The following is a 21415-nucleotide window of genomic DNA, read 5'->3' as shown; positions in this document are numbered from 1 at the left end:
GAGATCTCAGAACCACGTGATTCCAGAAGCTGGGGAAGAAGAACTCTAAATTTCACTTAATTTTGGAATTCGGCAATACTGAGAACACTTCAGGTGAAGAAAATAACATCATGATAAAATTCCGGTAGTTACAATAAATTTGGCTTTTTGTGTTTTGATCGAGTCAGAATATCCTAACTAGATATTGGTGAATACAAGTGATGACATTTGAAATTCGCATCTCTCCAGTGCTTGGCAAGCTTTTCTGAACGGCGATAAGAAAGAGGCAGTGAGTCAGAAGCTCAGAAATTGTTATTTGGGGACTAGCGATGACATGTTGCCTCACACTGCTCTGTGCTTTCTTTAGAAACTGCTGTAGCTGCTCTTTGGGCTGAAAATGCTGAAAGTAGAATGAAACAGCACAAAAATCCAGGAAATACTGCAACTTGAATTTTGATGAGGCAAAAGGGTGTTATTGAGCATAGTGTTTCAAGCTCCCCACTTTGGGGTGGCTTGCTGAACCTAGTGCCCTTTGATTATGATGGTAACTTACAACTTGAGCTCTGTAAAGAGCAACTGTTTGCCCTGATATGCTATAAATATCACCAGCTGCTTACTAATGAGTTTGGCGCTGTTGTCAGTGAGTGTGCAGTGGGAGTACGACAGCTATTTTTCTCCCCAAATCACTTGGTCAATACATTGTTGTGATCCAAATAACCGTCTAAACTGAGTAGACCCTCAGATTAAGTCTTCTGTGATTAAATATTCTGCTTGCTTTCAAGGTAGGTTTGGATACATATATTGTTTATGTCATTATCTAGACCAGCTGAAGTTTCCCAGCTTTTCTTTGTCAAGACTTGGTTCAGTCAGGCCATCTAGAAGATAGCACGACTATATATGAAATGGCATACACAATTAATGTCTTGAAATCGCAGAGGCTTTTTGGCACATATTAATGTTTGATTTTTGTGAGAATCAGTGATCTGAATCTGAGTTCAGAAGGATCAGAACAAACAGAAAAGGCAATGGAGAATACTTTGTATCACGGAGTTCAGCCCAGGGTCTGCACCATACAGATACTTCAAATCTTTTCACTGGTACTGTCTTGGTGAGTAAAAATAATGATCTGAGAACTCGAATCATGTGACCATCTTAAAAATAACTGTCCCTCAGACAGCTGAAGTAACTAAGATTTCTTGCATTGCTATCCACATCCAGCATGAGCTTACTCAATAGGGTTGGCCATCTGTACCATCTGTGAGAATAATTCTTCTGCAAAGTTACCAGATGCCTTTCTCCCTGGTTGAGTTTCTCTGCTGATAAACATGTTCTGAGGTCCTGTTTCACCAGAAATACTGAAAGACCAGAAACTATTTTAGAAGGAGCATTTTGTCTATGTTGCATGGTTCTCCCTTTGTACTTATTTACATTCCACACTGTTTTTCAGCTATTCTAGCAGTAGGATCTAAGAGATGGGTGTCGCATTTCTCCTAGAGAAGAAAACTGTCCCTTTTTCTCCGTTCTGTTCCACGGGTTTGGCTGAAATGTGTTTCAATCTCTTTCCCAGCCGTTTCAAAATGTGGTGTCTGGTAGTCATTGTTTTTCTCATCGTCCAGTGCATAAGACTAGGCAGTTGGGATAATGTGCATTTGACTTGTGGGTGACTTCAATAGATTAAAAAAAGCCACTTTAGTTGCCCTTTCATCTCCACCTTGTGGTCAAACCAGACAACGCTGCCGTCTTTCAGAAACACATTTTTAGATGGAATGAAATACTTCATTCAACCAAAAGCAAAAGATTTTATTTTTTCGAAGGAGTGGGATTAGGGGGTGGGGAGAGATGTTAAAGTATTTTTGGATTTCTTCTTTCTATGAAACTTCAGGAGACAAAAAATCATACTGTATGACTTTTAACTAATGCAATTGCTTGAATAGGTATGGCATGATCGGTCATCATTATATGTAGGTTTGTTTTAAAATATTTAAATTGAAAAGTTTTATTAGAATTTTTTTATCCATCCTGACATTCATCTGCATTTAGACTTTTGTGAAGATTCATCTTTGTCTAAGAAAAGTAAGTTCATTCTTCTGTACATTTGAGAATAAGAAACATAAGAAAAAAACAATTTAATGAGATTTTCTCACTTAATCTAAATATTTAAGAATTTAAGTATCATAAGAATTGCTGCTTGAGCCCCATGGCGTAAAACCTGAAATAAGTAGAACTGAGTTTGCTATCGGGAACATTGCCCCAGATGTACCTGATAGCTGTGATTTAACTCATTGTTTTCAAACACGGGATTGAGTTTGTCGTTGCCTTTCAATGCAGTGAATAAGAACGGGCCAGTTCTACAGAATACAGACACGGTTTTTATTGTGATGTGGTACATCTAAGAAGGAGTTTCATAATTAAATGTTTTTCCTGGTGGAATGGCCTAACTGCCTGCAAAAGCTGAGACTCACTGGTTTAGAGGATTGTTTGTGCTTGTGCTGTCTCATAACATGTTGCGTTTTGATGACACTCTCAGGAAACACGTGAAATGAATTAACTCTATTTGATGTAATGCAAGATAACATCCTGATGTATAGATGTTAAGCAAAATACTTAATAGGAAACAGTTCATACGCGTGATTGGAAATATCACATGCAGTAAAAATAAACGAGGGCCAGCCAGCCTACTGATGGAAAGACAGATAACAATAAGTGAAGATTAGGCAGGCACCTCTTATTTTTGCACAGTTACACTAGCTGCATTGTGGACGTTTGCAATCTTATCCTGAGGATTTATCACTGGGCAGTCCCCCATCATTGAGATAGTCCCAGCTAGGAGATCCTTTTGCACTCTTGGTCGAACTAGAACTTGTAGATCTTGAATTCCTTTTGCATACGGATGAGTAGAGCTCTCTCCAGGCTGATCCTAGGAATGAACAAACCAAAGCAAGAAACAATTCTGGTTGTGAAGAAAAGCTTGGATGCTGACAAAGCCTATATGAAGCCTTAACATCATGTTCAGTTTAAGCTCAGCCCTCTGGACCAAGGCTGTTTTGCTCAATGGTAGCTATGAGTGACACACAGTCTACTTTGCAACCCTACAAGGAGCAACCCATTTCGTGGCTGCTGCACTGATGCAGGACTCACAATAGCAAGTCTCTCCCCTGTTTCTGTGGCTATATTTATAGTACAGTCCTCAAGAGTGACTGTGCTCTGTGTAACTCTAGATGCAGCAGCAAAGGCACCAGCAACTAAACCCCATTTCTGAGTAGACTTACAAAGCTCATCCCTGGGCAGCTAGTTTGCCCTTTGTAGGGGTTAGGTTCCTACTGTCAGGTGCTTTAAAAAGCCTTAATGGCCCTGACTGGCCTCACCTGGGGCTCCACTCAAACTCTATGCCCACAGGCCCAGGAACTCCAGGTGTGGATCCTTGCTTTCTACTTGAGCTGCCTTCTAGGAGTGCTGATCTCTGCCTCTTCCTCAGCCTTGCTCTGGACTGATTTCAAAGCTTGACTCCAGGCGTATCTTGTGGCTGCGAAGATGCCTGATGGTTGCTGGCCTGTGTCTGGCCCTGGTTACCTTCACCAGACCTGACCTTGACTTGTGGATTGACTTACCAGCATGATCTTGGACCAGCCTTGTCACCACGAGCTTGTCTAATGATCTGGATTGGGCTACTGTCCCCTGAACTGCCCCCCAGGAAGAGGAAGCCTTCTAACCCTGCTTTTCTCTGATGGAAAAATAGTGAGGTAGTAACTTCAGTCATACCCCTGACAGTCACTGCACCTGACACATGGATATTCTCTAGCCCCAGACTGCTGCCGTTCTGTCTGTGGCCAGTGTGGAGTTTCTACCTTGTACTAGATGAAAGATCAATAAGGTAGAGCCTTCGCTTTAGTTCAGCTTAAGTCCTAGACTGGCATAGGTGGGGGAGGATGATACTTTTTTACTTATTAGAATGTTATTAGCTATGTAAACGTCATCCTGAATTATGCTGGCAAGAATACTCAATTTATTACTAACTCCTTGTTATTGCATGTTCCTGTAGTAGAAGTTCTCCCCTTTTACTCTGTCATAAATAGGAACTAACTTTGACTCCAGTAGTTTTGTTAGGTTTTCAATCTCATTACTGAGAGAAATCTGGATGAAGGCATGTCTGCAGACCCTGATAGATGCCTCATAGCCTTATGTCTGTCTTGCTAAGATGGGCATTATAAGCATTTTTTTTTAATGGTGCTAAAATCTTTGCTGATGATGGGATAAGATACACTGATCTCAGCTGCTTTCTTATGTCACGATTTCCTTAGCGTATCTTCTTAATTCAGAATAAAAGAGTATCCAAATCACTGATAATAATAATAGGAGAAAAAAATTACATCAACTCCTAGAATCACATGTCTGAATGAGACATTAAAGCTCCCATACAATGGTTCTGTGAGCAAAAATCATCAATGAGTGGTGACACTATCTATTTTCCTTTAAATATCATGTTCAGAAAAACCTGTAATATTTTCAGCACTGAGCAGAAGACACATTAAAAAGGGGTGCAGTTCCTAGAAATAATTTTTAAGCACTTACAAAAAACCTGTGTGTACACTTCGGCTCCTCAGTGATATTTATTTGGTATTTAGTTTTCATAGGTTTGTTTAGTTCATAAAATAGGTTGTAAGATTTGTAAGTTTGCCACTTAGTCCTCAGAAGTGTTTTCTCCTCTGTAAAGTTTGTTGTCCTAATGCCAGCATGAGGATGGTTAAATTCCAGAGGACCTGTGTCTCTGGGCAGTTCTTTCTGTCATATTCAGTAATGCTGGAGCATGTTTATCTTTGGAAGAGATTGTGACTCTACTGAAACATTGGGTTAATGCAGCGCTGGCCAGTTGGGATAGACATCTAGCCCATATGCCATTTCAGGAAGCAATGTAACCCCTCCTCACCTGGACTTTCCCATACTTCATTTGAACTCCTGGAGTTCTGACCTGGTCTCTGCAATCTCTGTGTCTGGCTGAGACCATGACGAAGTTAGAAAGGAACAGCCTGGACACAGAGCCCTGGCTCTGGTGTGTAACAGTGCCGTATTCCAAAGAAGGATCTGAGCTACCCGTTGCACTTGTGGTCGCCTCACATGAGGCACAAGCAGTTTTTACCTTCAGTATTCAAGTCTGTTCTTATCTCTGTATCGGGTGGGTCTTCCATACAGTCCGGCTTGTGCCAGATTCCTGTTGTGCCAGTACCTCTTCAGCAGCCAGAGCCATTGTGCTCTCCTCACTTCTGTGCCATTACTCCCCATTATTCTGCTGCATTGGGTCCCTGAAGCTGGAGAGCTTCCACCCCCTGACTTTCTGCAGAGCTGGGCTTCCTGTACCTTTTTTGCCTTGCCTCTCCTCATGGGGCTGATTTGTGGCTGATAAACCCGACAGCAGAGCTCAAATGGAGTAGGAGTCTCTTCTTGTCTGTGTTTCATATCAAGAGTTTTCTTATTTTGAGCTAGTGGAAGAAACCTATTCTTCCTGTAGCACTGAAAATGCTAAAATTCTATGGTCCCTTCCCAACCCTTTCACAAAGTGATAACAATAAGTATCTTTTTACATCCATGTCGTTGATGCTCTTTCCAGTGAAGAGATGCTCAGGCATTAGCAGGAGTGGAGTTCTGAGTCCATGTCCAAAGAGGCCTCTCCCAGGTACTTGGAATGAGGCAGAGATGATGGATGCCTGACACATTCTTCTGAGGCTTGGGAACCGGTACTAATCCCATTCTAGTGCATACTGTCTAACTCTGGAAAATTTAGCATAATCGGAAGCAAAACCAGGGAGCCTGAGGGAGTTTTGAGCATGCATCAGGACTGTTGGTTCATTAGATCCTTGCCTAAGTGAGAAGTTGTGCTGGAAAGAACCCTGTATTTTTTAAGTTGCTAAAAGACCTGGCAATTGCTCCCAGACCTCACAGGATATCATATGCTTCTGTCCTTTGATCTCCATCTCTAAAATACTGATGAAACCACCTGCTTAACTTAGTGGTAGAGTGTGACTTGCTTAGATACAAGATTAAAAAGAACTTCTGACCTATAAAGGCCTCGATCAGCAGAAAGATTGTCTCTCTGAGGGCATCCTCCACATTAAGATGATGTGGATGGGCTTCTGTGTAACCCTCTGGGACAAATTGGCAAGTGATAATGAATTAGAGGAGTAATAATGCATTGGAGTCTGTAGCCAGACCTTTGCTATTTCCTAGGTAAAGCTGTGTTCACTCTTGAGGCTTCTTGACTGAACCTTTTTCGTAGGGGAAAACTGAAGGCAATTTCTGGACCTCTGGGGAAAAGTCTGCTATTTATTTCTCTCATGGTTTGTCTAGACAGCATCTAACCAATTTGGAGAAAACTGTAAATAGTGAACAGAACAAATATAAAACAAGGCTACTGGCAGAAATCAGATATAGCTGGTACTCAGAGAAAGTTGCTGAAGTGAAGTATTTCTCTGATAGGATCAGAAATCTTGAGGAGACCCACAGTCTCTTGAGTCAGGACACTGAAGAATGATATTCACAAAATCTACCGACATACCCTTTGCCCAGGATAATCTCGGCCAGTAACTTCTCAGAGAGGCCTAAGTAGGTCTTGAAGTATTAGCTTCTCTTGTGACCAGGGAATGGCTCCTCTTGTGCCCGGGCAATGCCAGGTGTGCATCCTCTGTGTGCCTGCATCTGGACTCACAGGCTTTCTGCTGCTGCTGTAAAAAAGGATTTATAATAACTAAGCACCTTTCTGCTGCAGCAGGACCACTTTCACTGTGTGAATTTCATCTTCATGTCACGTTAAAATAGTCAGGCCGGTGTAGCTTTCTGCTACTGAATTCTTTGTGGCTTTCAGTCATGCAGTTACATTACCACAAAGAACTAATAGCAACCCCGATTTAGTCCTGTGAAGTGCTTATCGTGCTGCTTCTCAGTGCAAAAGGAAAATGTTTTCTTTGCTCTGATGGCTGATTTACACACCACACTTCGTATGGTTTAGACTGCTTAGAAACTGTACTGCCTACACAGGCCCACACACAAACCTGTATGCAGGTGGTATCTCTTAGTAGGTTTAACTTTTCTCCAAAATCCTTCATAAAACATGGATGTGGCTGTGCAGAACCCTCTTTTAACAAAATATTGGCTGTATTGGGCGGAAGTTTGGCTCATGCCCGTATCCTCCAGCGATACTACTGACAAGAGAGTGGCTATGAGGGAAAAATCATGAGAAATGTTGGGGGACAGGGAATATCAAGACCTTCAAAATCAGACCATAACAGGTTTGCCTCTGCCTCTTGCTGTATCTGTTCATCTACGTGATCATTCTCCTGCTCATATAAGAAGAGCTTGGTATGTCAGGGCATGTGACTATGCTGAGCAAAAATAACAAAACGAAGAGGCTTTTATCCAACGTGGCCATATTGTGGCTTCTGTGGAAATTCCCAACACTGGTTGCAACTTCATGTGTCTCAGTAGATACAGGACAGAGTAAAAGTGGAATGAAACCTATGCCTAAGCATCTCCTCCTCCCCAAAGAATAGTTTGATTTCTCTGTGTCCCAGAAGAGGGGAGGGGCTCACTCACTGCCAGATTCAAGGCCTCCCAAGCAGCGAGGGACATACTAAATACTCAAAAAAATGGAGCCTGTTCTACTTTGGACACAGCTAATTCCAGTACTGAACCAGTGCAGTGTTCTTCCCCATCAATGGCAAGCTCTGTGCCAACAGGCTAGAGTCCAGGGCGGCTGGAAGCAATTGCCACTGGTAATAACGTTGACACAGCTAGAGCCAAAAACCAGAAAGGCTGGTGCATGACCTTCTGCTTCAGTCATTTGCTCTGCTGGTTTTGACCCATTTTCTGAGAAAAGTGTCTCTACGGGGACTACTCCTGTAAATGGAACCCAAGGATCCTGGTGCCACAGACCCCCAGGATAACTACTGACCCACACAGGGCAGCCGAAAGTTAGACTTTGTTTTCCCAGTGCTTCATCCTTGTGATCTTTCTGGTGCACAGTCGTATCTTTGCAGGTAACATGCCATACAAAGAAACAGAGTTTTCAGGCAAGTTTCTAAAGTAGAGCCCTTTCTACTACACAGCATGGGACATAGAGACTAAAGTGAGAATACTTGTTTGTCGCTCTTCCTCAGTTTCTTTGCTGATCTTCAGCAGCATTTGGGATTTGGATTGATGGTCATGGTTATAGGTTTCTTCTTTGGATCATTTCCCTTTGGCTGGAATTTTCCTCTGAACACTGAAGGCTCATTGTGTTTTTCTGTCATAGCAAACCTAGCAATCCTAAATCCTTCTGCCTTAGGAAACACAAGTGTTCTCTGTCCAGCTATACAAAGGGCTGTGTCATTCTCACTCCATTTCCCTTTTCTGAAACAGCAGGCTTAGCCCTTTGTTTTTATTTTGTTTCTACTTATAGGCTTAGAATTGGTTTGAACTTGAATTTATACAGATACCTTCCTGTCTTTAGAAGTCCTGTTTCAACATGATATATTTGCTCTTGCAAAGACTCTCAGGGTCTGGGTCTGCACTCACATTTCTGCTTATGAATTTTTATAGCAACACTGGACTATACCTGTGCTTTCATTCTCTGGAACTCTTGCATATTCCTTTGGGAAAAAAGACTCAGTGAACAGTGTGGTGCATGTATGAATTGTACATTTGCAAAGTCTTGTCCCTTGATTATTTTTGGCCAGGTCTTCACGGGACTTAGCATAGCACTAACAGAAAGGCAAACACTGCCAAACATTAACCACCTGATTGAAGATACGTCACTGCTACAGCTTTTCACATGGAAGATTGTCCACACTTCCTGGTATGAGTAAAATGTTCTGGAATTATTGATCTAAGCTAAAACTTAAAGGAAAAAAAAAATTCAATGTAAGTCTGAGGCAGACATCTACCACAGATCATTCCAGTTCAAATTCATAACATTTGGCAATATTATACATTCTAGAAACCAGACTCATAATGGGGACTGTCGCGCACTCTTAAGAGCTGACTGTATCATTCTCACCTACAAGCACCCACACACACTTCCGCACGGTACTTGCATAAAGCCTAATTGTGAAAAAACACAGTAGAGTTTGGTCAAAGTAAAAGGCTTTTCCTCCTACTCATGTTTCAGGGGATTCCTTTCTAGATTAAAGGATTTTGTCTCTCTTTTTTTATCTAATCTTTTTCCCAGGTGACAAGTTCCATTTAGCAGAAGGTCCTGAAGTCACTCGTATGGCTTCCATTAGTCCTACTGCATGAAGAAAAGGGTCTATGGATGAGGGTGCCACACTCTCTGTAGTATAACCTAAGATCAGCCTCGTTCCAGATTTCCCGTTTGTTGTTGAGCAGGCACCTGCATGTAGTTTTCTACCTGTAATCACATGCCTATTTAAAGTGCTATTGTGTGAGTAAACATACTGGAGATTAAGAGGTGCTTACCTAATAAGGTATTGCTAGCTTGAGATAGGTAGAATGACAGTCACTGGGGATCGCACATGCTGAGAAGGTGTGGGCGGATTTTTTCATAATCCTCTGATGGGCAGATACACTGAGTAAAAAATAAAGAACCTGCAGTCACAGATTTACTGTCTTGAAAGTAAGCATGTGTGGCAGAGGAAGACTTGAAACTTACTGATCTTGGTTTGTTTTGGTAATGGAAAGTTAGAACTAATGGCTGGTTTTCTCACAAGAAGATCCACCTACTTCTTGCTCTCTTTGTATCATTAGTATAAACGTATTACATCAAGATGATATAAAAAGGCCAAGAAAATCACCTGCTAAAGGCACATTATTAAAGGATTGAAAATGAAGAAGTCAGAAGAACTAAGGAAAGGCCCAAACATTGCATAGCATATGTGCATTATTTTACAGTCTGTAATTAGTCACAATGTGACAGTGTACACAGACCACAGGGAAAGACTATCCAGAAAGCATTAATGAGGGTCTTCATTATTTTGCCCCGCTGTGGCTGGGAGTTTGCTGGAATGGCCTGCAGCTGAGGCAAACTGGGTCTGTAGGAGAAAAGAAACTGCAGGGGAAACAGCTTTGCTAGAAGTATTGGTGATAGCTTAACAGGGTTGGTTTTCACCTGCTTGACACACAGTGTGCTGAAAGTCAGAGCAGTGTCTTCTGCTGGTCTGGGTTCTGCTCTCTTTCTTCCTCCAAGGGAGTTTAAGAACAGATAATCTGCAAATTGTGGTGAAGCTCCAGTTTGTCTGTGATGCCATGGTGTCCAGAGTGTGATGCTAAGCCTCATTGTCCCTGAGAGAAGTGAAACCTCTGGCCGGGTATGTAGAAAGGAGTTGTTAAAAAAAAAAAACAAAAAAAAAAAACCCAAACAAAAAACACAAAAAACCAAACAAAAACACAAAACAAACAAACAAACAAAACAAACACCAAAACAAACAAAAAACCCAAAACAAAACAAAACAAAACCAACAAAAACAAAACAAAAAACCACAACACTCTTTCTTTTTCTCTCATGTTCAGGCTGGATACCCACAACTGCACAGGAAGGTTACTGCTTCAATCTAAGCCTGACAGGCACGTGCATAGAATGACCAGTGCAACTTTTCTGTGGCACTTGTAAGATTTTGGCCCAGCCTAGCAGTGGCACCTGGCTGTGGCATGTTGCTTGGACTCAAAGTCGAAGGAAATGCAAGGACGCTTGTTGGGGAGGTGTGTCCTGGGAATGTGTGTGCAAACTCAGCTGATTCAAATCAGCTGGGTGCCTTCCCCTGTGATAGGTTTGTTTTACCGTGGAAACTCACTCACCAGTGTGAATGTGAGCTGGGTCCATGTGGTTTGCTGTGTCTAGACTTCTTGTGGCTTTCAATAATACAGCTTGCTTATCGTGAAGTAATAACAGCAACCATAAAAGAGCTATTTGAAACGAAGTCCTTTCTCATGCGCACGAGTTACTTGCATATCACCCCTGCTCTGTAGGATTAAAATGATATGACTCAATTGACTGTATAAAAATGTTCTTACACAGAAATCCACACTTTTAGTCTAAAGTTGTATGAGTTTAACAAGATATTTTCTGGTGATACGTACAGGAATCTTATGCGGAGACCAACAGATTTATGGGATACAGAACTTTTTTATCCCCTGATGACTGCTTTCAGCTCAACCTACCTCAGAAACTGAGCCACTTGTAGACAAACTTTCTGCTGGTGTGAATAAATATGTTCACCCCAATGGAAGGCTGACTTGTTAGAAAAACTTTGGTTCAGAAATCTTGAAGGTCCATTTACGAATAAAAAAGTGCCTTTCTTCTCCAGCCTTCCAGGGAACAAAAGTTTGCACCCCACTAGCTTCCGTCATAGCTGGGCACTAGTTTATTTCCTTAGATCTGTTGAAAAACTCTAATCTGAAAACTAGTTATTTTGACAAATAAATAACCTATAGAAACCACTCAAGAAGAAACACTAGATGTTAAAGGATCCTGTCCTCTGCATGAAAAGTATACTGCCCATTAATGGCTGGAAGGCATAGACAAACAAATTCAAACAAGAAAGCAGGTACACATCTATTTTTCTCTTTAATTCTACAGTAAGGCTAAAGCTAGTTCTAGCATTAGTGTTTTCCAACAGTCCTGCTAGTGAAGACTGAAGAGGATGGTTTTGGTCTCTTCTGTCATGAGGAATAATATCTACTATCCCTACTCCAGGAGGATCTGTGGCAAAATCCATAATATTCTTTCAGGAAAATGTTTTCTAAAAGACACACTAACAAAGAATTGTAGTTAAAATACATTTAATTAGGGGAAATTTACTGGCTTTCTAGAATATGAGCCATTGTTTCATTTATTTCTGCAAACAAAGGTGACGTAAAACCTGGTTCATGTTTGAAGAAAAAAAAAAATCTGTTTAAAATGAACTTCCAGATTCTAGATTTACATGGCAATGTCAGTTGCCTCAAGTCTCAGAGACTGTGCTGTTCTTCAGATCCGTATTGGGATTTACTATAAACATAGAGCACTAATTCACCCAGGACTTCTTTCACCAGCATAATGCCAAATGCTCCATTAATACGTTTTACTGCTACACCATGAGCAGATGTGCAGAAGACTTAAGCATCTAGGTGAATGTTGGAGGAGAACTGCTCTTCTCTTCACCTCCAGCCTTTGCTCTGATTCAAATGTGGACTGAAAATGCTATTTCTCGTACATTCCCATGGCGATACACTTATTGATATGCCTCCAGATATTTTTTATCTGGTTATTTATATCTTGGTGTGTGAGACTACATAGACTTGCTAATGTTCTTTCTGATGTGTTTGTTGTGTGTAAAACCCACGTAACAGTTCTGAAATGTACTATCTGCCCTTTAATCTCCATCCTATGTGTCAAGCAAGTAATAACACCCTTCAGGGTGGAATGAGAGTTTTAACTGAGCCAAAACAGCACTTGATTGATTGTGGGGATTTTGTGTGCATTTTTTATTGTCGTTAGACTAGGAAGCCTTAAAGGTTTCTAGATGTTGGATCTGAATGTTTAATTCTAAGGCTTTTTTGGCTGAAGGGAATTAAGGCATTCAGAAATTCAACATCCATCATAAATATATTCCCAGCTCTGCCTTTGGCACAGGATTCTTGTCTGGTCTCCTCTGCAGTGCATTTCCAGTGTGTCACTGTTTAAGGCTGGGCCGGCAACTGACAGGTAACAGATGCTCTCTATTAACCCCTACCCCGTCCTCCCCACCCCCCAGAAGAAACTTAACTGAAAGGAAAAATCACTAAAAGAGAGTTACTCCTGTTTTAACCAAAACGAGGACATAGCTATAATCCTGAATGGGTTCGAAGTAGGTGAATATCTGGTGCCCTGAGTTTTTGTGCAAGGATGGAGCATTGTAACAGGCATATAAGCATCACTGTGGAAACCACAGTGCATGCAGCTTCGTTTTAGCCAGTCTTCTCAAAACACAGGAGCAATCCAGCTCCTAAATATGTGTGGTTTGGTGGTGGATTCTTTTGTTTCATTGTTGTTTGGAAATCGTGGCGACAAGTAGCGTGTGAAGTGCTTCAAGGAAAAGGATGAGATATTTTTCTGGATCTTTGTGGTTAGCTGCCCCAGAAGGTGAAGGGGAATTACGGCAGAAGGCATACAACTAGTTGCCATGAGAAGCAGTGGTGATTGGCATCCTCAGCTAGTCAAAGGTAAAACATAGCTTGTTTGCAGTGAACCAGAAAAGTGCTATGGAGATAAGCCGTAAAGGCCATTCTTACATGTGTTCCTTTTCCTAAATACTCTGTTCAGTGTTTTTGGGGAGCTGTTCTCACTCTGAAAACATGGAATGCTACTGTGCATCCTGTTAGTTGCCCTCTTAATAAAATATCAGATGGAATTTCTTCTTCTCCTTTGCCAGTTAAGCATAATGTTTAGATTCAGACTTCTCTGCATGCACAATGTAAGGTGCTCATATCAGTAGTATCCAGAGCTCCTATGCTGTGTCAAACTTGACAAGAAAAAGAAACCTGTCTGTTTTCTTGGTCTGCTGTTGCTGGCTTTTCTGCTTCTTTTTTATAGCTCTGGCCTGGGTGGGCTTGCTAACCTTGTCCCCACTGAGCCTTTTGGAGGCTGAACAGCCACATCACTCTCAGCCTCTCATTATATGATAGATGCTCCGGTCGCTAAATGATCTATCTCCCTCCAGTAAGTCCAAATCTTGCTTGTACTGGGGAGCCCAACACTGGACACAGCACTGCAGATGTGGCCTCACCAGGGCTGAGTAAAGAGGAAGGATCACCTCCCTTGACCTTTTGGCAACGTTCTTCCTAATGCAGCCCAGGGTGCTGTTGGCCTTTTTTGTCCTGTGGGTGCATTGCTGGCTCATGGTCAGCTTGGTGTCCACCAGGATCCCAAGGTCCTCTGTAGAGCCGCTTTCCAGCTGGTGGGCTGCCAGGCTGTACTGATGTCTGCGGTTATTTCTTCCCAGATGCAGAACTCTGCACTTTCCCTTGTTGAACTTCATGAGATTCCCCTCACCCCAATTCTTCAGCCTGTCCAGGTCCCCCTGAATGACAGTACAATTCTTGAGTGTATCAGCCACTCCTCCCCGTTTTGTGTTGCCTGAACATTTGCTGAGGCTGTGCTCTGTCCCAGTGTTGAGGCCATTAATGAAGAGGCAACAACCATTGGGACACACAGCTAGGGACTTGTCTCTAACTGGCCTTTGACTACTGATCACTGCCCTCTGGGACCGGTTGTTCAGGCAGTTTTAAATCAATGTCACTGTGCATTCATGTAGCACATGCTTTTTCAGCTTGTCTATAAGAATGTTGTAGGAGATCAAGCCAGAAGTCTTGCAGTCAAGGTACACAACATCCACTGCTCTCCCTGCTGCATGGAGCAGGTCTAGTCATAGCCTTGATTATACGGTCACTGCTGAAGCCCGTGCTATTGCCAGTGGACGTGCTGCAGTGACAGCATGAAACACCAAAAAAAGCTCATGGAAATAAACTAAGCTAAACTTCTGGAGTTCACAGTTGCCCTCACTTAAAATATGTTCTTTGTCCTCACCAGAAAATGCTTTTGCTCTCTGGATGATGTCCATCCCTGGCATGCCTTGTTGAAGGCATTGCCTTGATGGCTGTGCCTTGGCCTGTGTCTCAAAGGACAGAGGTCCCAGGCAGCCACTTGGATCTGCAGTCTGCTCCAAAACAACCTCCTGTCCTCAGTCTTACATGTCAGTGAGAAGCACAGTTTGATGCACATTCCTCTGAGTAGGTTCAGTTATGAGCTTTTCATTAAAAGATTTTTCTTTAATATGTTTTGAATTAAAATCTTTTTTTGAGGAAAATCTTTCGATGAGTGCCTGGACATGGAAAATATCAAGTTACATCAAACACCAAAAAGCCCCACAAAAGCAACCGGCACTTGTTGATGTGTAGCTGGAAACCTCTAGTTTGGGGTTTGTCATTTTCCTAACAAGGGCTGAACATTTTTCTAAGCTGCTCCCTGCCACTTCTCTCCCACACACCTTCTCCCCGGAAAACAAGCCCCCACAACGTTCAGGTCTTTTTCCCTCTCTTTCCATCCAGGAGTGGACCAAGAAAGGTCATTCTGATGCTTTCTCTGCTGTAAGTTTGCTGTGCGACCTCATTATAAGGAAATTTGGCGAGCAACCACTCGCTTGGTGTGGTTTTTCTGAAAGATTTCCAGTTCTTGGGGAACATGGGCTAATGCAATTATATTGTAACTCCTGCAGCGAATTTTCTTCCTTCATTTTTCCATCCAACCGCTGATGAGCTCCCTGATCCTGATGAGAGCGTGCCTACCCAGCCACGGGTGTGACAAAGCTAAGCGGCAATTGGTGTGTTGCCCTGATCTGCAGCTGTGACAGCTACATGCTCCTCAAGGGCGGTCTGCCTTTGGCCATTGCTGCAACGGCAGGCAGCACGAAGGCTAGTGCAATCCTTCCAACAAAACTTTTGCCAACACCACTTGTTTTTACTGCTCAGGTGGCTGTCTTGCTCAGCTGAGGAGGAGTAGGACCTTGTTGCTGTGCTCTCAGGAGCCAGCACTGCTGTGTGCTGTGCCAGTTCACCCTGGCCTGCCTGTTCCTGAACGATTAGTGCCTGGGAGCTGGAGATTCCTCTCTGCAGCACCAAGCTTCCTGCGCTGTCAGTCTGGGAGAGAGTGTGGAAACAGATACAGTGACTATGCCTTCCTTTTGTCATTTCTCACACAGCTGGGTGAAGATAAGCTCTGCATTCAATGTTAGTGAACTGGAGGAAACATGTTCTACCTCCAGTATGGACTGGGTGTTAGCACTGTCCAGGCATGACCCCAGCTACTCCCCAAAAAGCCAAATAACCCAAGACCTTTTCTTTAAAGGCCAATGCCTGAGCACGTCCCAGGACAGAAAAATAAGAACATGGGCTCTAAACCTTCTTTTGCAGAAGGTTGCTGTGTCAGCATAGGGGAAACCGTGAACAGCAGGGTTAAGTAGAAATGGCTGCTACAAGAATACAAGAAGAACCCTTAAAATTGAGTATCTCTGTCCTTCCTTGTAGTCTACTCCCTGATTTCTCTCTCACTGTAAAGGAATATTGCCTGTAGCTGGAACACAACTCCATTCTCACACTGGACCACCACCAGCACTTAAGGGAAAACCAACCAGGCACTGCTGTTCGAGCGCATCCTCACCTCCCCTGTCCCTTTCCATCACTGTGGTTCCCCCTGACTTATGGCAGTCTTATGGTAAATAAGACCACAAAGTTGACTCATTCTTGCCTGCTGAGTTCCCTGTCTCCTGTGCCAATGTTAGTGACAGGGACGTTGCAGAGGTGGGAATAAGCTGCCAGAAGTGGGGTGGGTAGGGGTGAATTTGAGGCCAGTTTCTTATGGTGCAAAATGCCCAAGGAGCAACATGATTTTGTTACATATGAATCCTGCCAATATAACAAACTATAGATCAAAGAGAAGACTGGGATTTCTCTTGCTTTCCTCTCTAGCTCTGGCTGCCACAGTACCTTTTCCCTTTTGAACCACCCACTTGCCTTAAAGCGAGGATTTTTGTCAGCCACTCCAAAAACACCTGGAAGGGGAGGCTTATTTTTGCCACTGCTCTGCCAATCTGGGCACTTCAGTACACGTTACTTCTTCACAGATATTGGTGTACACAGAAGCATAAAAGATGCAAACTCTTCATAAGGGTTTCTGAAGTAATCCAGTCTTATTCTACCCAGAGCAGGTGGATTTAGGGAAACAAATATGTGACACTTTCTGCATCTTTGTCCATGTGTTTATACACATGAAATGGGAATTCATTGTGAGAAACACATTCTCCTGTATGTTTTCTCTTGCTGTTTCCACTTGTACGAATCATAGCACGTTGAAGAAAAATGGGGTATTCAACAGGTTGGTGTGATAGCTTGTCAGTGGGATGACATAGGCTTTTGTGTCCTTGTACCAAGCTTCTGAAATACTCTGTGAAGTGAGAGCATCTTTTGGTGGTCTCACAGTGTTCACATCCGCCATACTCCAACAGGGATATGAAGAGACTTGTGCTAGGGACTTGTAACGCTGAAACAGTGGTAACGTGGAAGAGGCAGAGCTGGTGATGCTGGAGCGGTCTCTCTGAGATCATTCTGCAAGTGAACAGGATGTGAGAGGGGTTTTATGTAATCCTTGGGGCCAGGCTCACCAAGTGACAAATAATAAGTCTGTGGTCAGCTTGTGGTCTCTCTGTTGTGCATGTATGCTGGGGAAGGACTGAAACTTAGAAGTGTCAGTTCTTATTTAGGGGTGAAGGTGGGGAGAAAAGTTAGTGCAGCGTCTGAATTTGTTAGAAATTTTCACCCTACCAGGAGCTGGTTATTTTCTTTCTTTGAGAAGGAGAACAATAAGTTTTAAACTGGCATATTAAAAAAAAAAAAAAAAAAAAATCCTGTAAAAACACAAGCAGTCTTTTCCTGCTGTGATGTTTAACCCTGGCCAGCAACTGAGCCCCCTCAGCCACACACTGGCTCCCCCCGGTGGGCTGGGGGAGACAATTGGAAGAGTAAAAGTGAGAAAACTCATGGGTTGAGATAAAGACAGTTTAATAGGCAAAGCAAAAGCTGTACACATAAGCTACTCTGAAGAAAATTAACTCTAACCCAGCCAAAACCAGCACATTCTCCACCACTTATTCCCTATCATATACACCATGCTAAGGTCACACACCATCCAAAACATCCTCATTAACCACCACCCCGCTTCCTATCCTTTGATACATGCACACAGATAGAATTCCCTTAGTTTGTTGACCACCCCCTGTAGAATGTCCATGAACACCCATAAAATGTTCAGAGTCCATTTAGTCCATGACTTTGGGCTCTATCTGGTGGTCACTCAGAACAGAGATGTGATGTGTTGCCTGGAGGTACTGGGCACTAAAGCCAGCTCAGGTTGGGTCACGGCTGTGTTTCCTTGGCTTCTTGTGAGGCTTGTCCTCCATTGGTTTGGGCACTTTCTGCTGTAGTAATTCCTACAACATGCAACTCAAATAATGGGTTAGACAATATTAAAGGTTTATGCATTACAGTCTCCACTGCTGATCTCTTTGGACCAGACCATGGCATTTAACAGTGTGATGAACTCCTTCCCATTACCTTGTTCCAGCTTGGACTTATCCATGGACTGCAGTCCCTTAGGGGAGTACCTGCTCCAAGTGGAGCCTTATCTATGAGCCCCAGTCTCTTCAGGGGTTTACCTGTTGCAGCATAGACTTATCCACCGTCACAGTCACTGCTCCAGCATAGACTTATCCTTGGGCCGCAATCCCTTAGAAGTATACCTGCTGTGGCATGGATATAACCATGGCCACAGATGCTTTGAGATGTACCTGCTCTGGCACAGACTTACGCACAGTCATAAACGCTTCAGAGTGTCCTGCTCCCATGTGGATTCATCCACAGGTCACAGTCCCTTCAACGCAAGTTCACACCGGAGTTCCAGCCTGTCCAGTACAGCAGCAAAGAAACAGCAGCGATGTCCTTGTCACCTGCCAGCCCAGGTGCATCACCATTGCTGTTAACAAACCGTTCCCAGGAACAGCAGAGTAAGATGATAAGCAGCACCGCAAGCAGCAAAAGCCACCACTGATGAGCACTAGACTAATATACAGTAAGGCTAGCAAGCACAGAAGCCTGCTGATTAGTACCTAAACAGCTCTAACAGCCATAAATTCCACCTGGTACATTCCAACCAAATCTGCCATGATCATATGGTGAGCACACCAGTAAGAGGAGGGGTGTCCAGTGAGAGAATGGAAGAAATGTTCTTAGTCGCTCAGGTAGTTGCCCAAGATACTGGGATGAAACTGTAACTGTAGAAATCTGGGGTTGCTTTATCCTCCCTCCTGCAGAAGGATTTGTGATGGCTTTGAGAGTAAATAGACCAAGAAGCAGGGGCAAGGCAGGTTACAGAACCCTATGGACTCCAGTATGTGAGTCTGGTCTCTTTTAGCCCTGATGGAGGATAGAGAGATTCTGAGCCATTTGATTGGAAACCACAACAAAGGACGTGAGATATTTTTCTTTCTGACTGGAGACCTGACCTGTCTGAAGAAAAAGAAAAGAAACATAGTAAGTAGAGCTCAAAAACAACACGTCCTGAATACATCTGACACGGATAGGCTGTTGGTAACCTAGGGCACGTCTTTGTTGATATCTCTGAAATTTAGACTTGGCCTGCAGTTTGTGAAAACAGGGAAGGAAGATGAGTCTTCTCTGTGTACTCGCTTTGTCTGTAATATACCTAGTAAGAGCCAAGCAGAGTTGCAGCTTTGTGGATGGTCTTAACATAAAATGAGACCGCTGGTGGAGAAGCTGTGTTGTTTGCATGTAGGTTTGCACGTGCAGGTGCTCAAGGCTTGCTTAGCTGCTACAGAGATAAGATTTAGCTGAGCACGACTTGCATGCATCACTCGACGTGCACCGTGGAACTCAGTTACCAGGATAGCTACAAATACCAACTAAAGTCAGTGTGGTTTTCTGCTTGCTGGCCTTTTGATAAAGCAGTTAGGTTAGCACAAAGAATGAGCAGTAATTTTGTTAACGTCTGAATTGTTTATTCCTCTAGCTCTTGTCTCCGAGTTCATTCGTGGTGTTCATCAGCTCTGTAGAGTTCAGACTCTGTTGTGACCAAACAGCCAGACGACAACAGATCAAGGGAATGGGGCTGTGTCTGTGAACACAAAAGGAGCAGTTTTGTGGCACTTTGCCAGCAGAATCGGTGTCTGCATCCTGCACATCTCATTCTGCAGAAATCGCCCAAGGCAGTGATTTTTCACGCATTTATCAGCCACACTAGGAAAGGGTGAGGGGCAACAAGGTCGTGGTAGAGAAGCCACACAAGGGAGGGAGTGTGGTGATATGGCATTTCCTTTTCTGTATAAAGCTAGATAACTATATGTTAATGTGCAGAGACTGAAAAGCCTGATTTTATTACTGAAGTTTAGGTGAGGTTTTGGCTCTGGCTCAGTAGCTGGTTCAGAAGTGAAATGAGGCTCACAAAGCTTGACATGTGGTCAGTCATGGGTAGAAGCACTGAATGAACAACAAGATCAGAATAATGTTCTGGCTTCATGGAAGCCATGGAGTTTCCTGTTCTCTACCCTCTCCTCCTCCCCACACTTGCAATGCTGGCAAAGTCAGCCTTAGGCAGGTGTTCTTTTGGCCTGGGGATCTGGGCAATTGCCCTATCCTGCAACAAAGCTAATAAATCTGGCTGAGATTCATTGATACCCTCCAAACAGCTAAGGTTTGTGCACACTTGCGCCCCCCGCCCCCCGCCCCCACCCAAGAGCCCCCAACGCTCAGAGGAGTTTAGTACTTTTGCTTCCGCGTTTTATCTTCTCTGTAACATACTGATGCCCCAATTCTAAGCCCAGCTTGTTGGCTGAGAGTTAGATACCTTTGTAACTGATACCTAAAAAATTAAATAAATGCTTGAATAGCTAATAGAAAGAAAAAGAAAATTAAAAAAAAATTTAAAAGGCTTAGTCTGGGATTGGATGGGTTGTGAAGAATATAGAAAGGCCTAACTGATAGCTCTTTAAGCTGGGCATGTGAAATGCACAAACACAGGGCAGCATGCCCAGCAAAGGTGCTCCTGCACTACCTTGCAGTACCTTCCCACTTCTGCCCTTATGCTAGCTGACAGCTCACATCTCATCATTAACATCCCCTTGCAGAGATTTAGCAGACTGAATGACTGTAGCAAGTGGAAAAGGTCTCCAGATGTGTTACAGTTTGAAATAGAGTCTTCTGTGCAGTAACAATGATGAGATGTGGATTCCTGCTGGTCATGGAGGAGTGAGGTGGGTCTGAAATTAGTGTGGTCTCTTGGAAATTTTGGGTGCATAGTATATTCAACTCTAGCCATGTCTATTCAGAATAGAAGGTAAGCAATGGCAAGGAGGCACAGCTATGTTTAGAGGCTTAGTGGTTGCAGTATGTCACTGGAAGATTAAACTCAAGGGTTTCTTTGTGATAGGACCAGTAAGATGTGTTTAAAGAAATTAATATTAGACAGCTGTGCTCTGTGGGCTGCAGCTGTCTTGATTATGCAAAGAGGTAAATGAGTGTGAGGCTTAGATCTCAGGACTGTAATAATTTCTATGCTTCATGTAGCAAGAACTGCCCAAGCTCAAACATTTTCTCTCTCCCTTTTTTGTAGCTGTTGGTGAAACACTTCAGAATTCTTCTAGTGAAAATTAGAGTTGCTCAGATTCCACCTCAGTCATGTGAGATCATCCTGGGAAGGCTGCTACTCATTAGTATGCAAGAAAATTTATTCCGATTTATTTTATCCTATAAGACGTTACTTAAACATTAGGATACAATGTATTTTAAATGCAGTGACCTCGTTTAATGCAACATTAATTATTTTCCTATTGTATGCATGTTAGATTTGGTTTTATAAAAAAATATTGACACTTGC

This window comes from Caloenas nicobarica, chromosome 1 (genome assembly GCF_036013445.1).
Source record: "Caloenas nicobarica isolate bCalNic1 chromosome 1, bCalNic1.hap1, whole genome shotgun sequence".
NCBI lineage: Eukaryota > Metazoa > Chordata > Aves > Columbiformes > Columbidae > Caloenas > Caloenas nicobarica.
Note: the sequence above shows the minus strand (reverse complement) of the source record.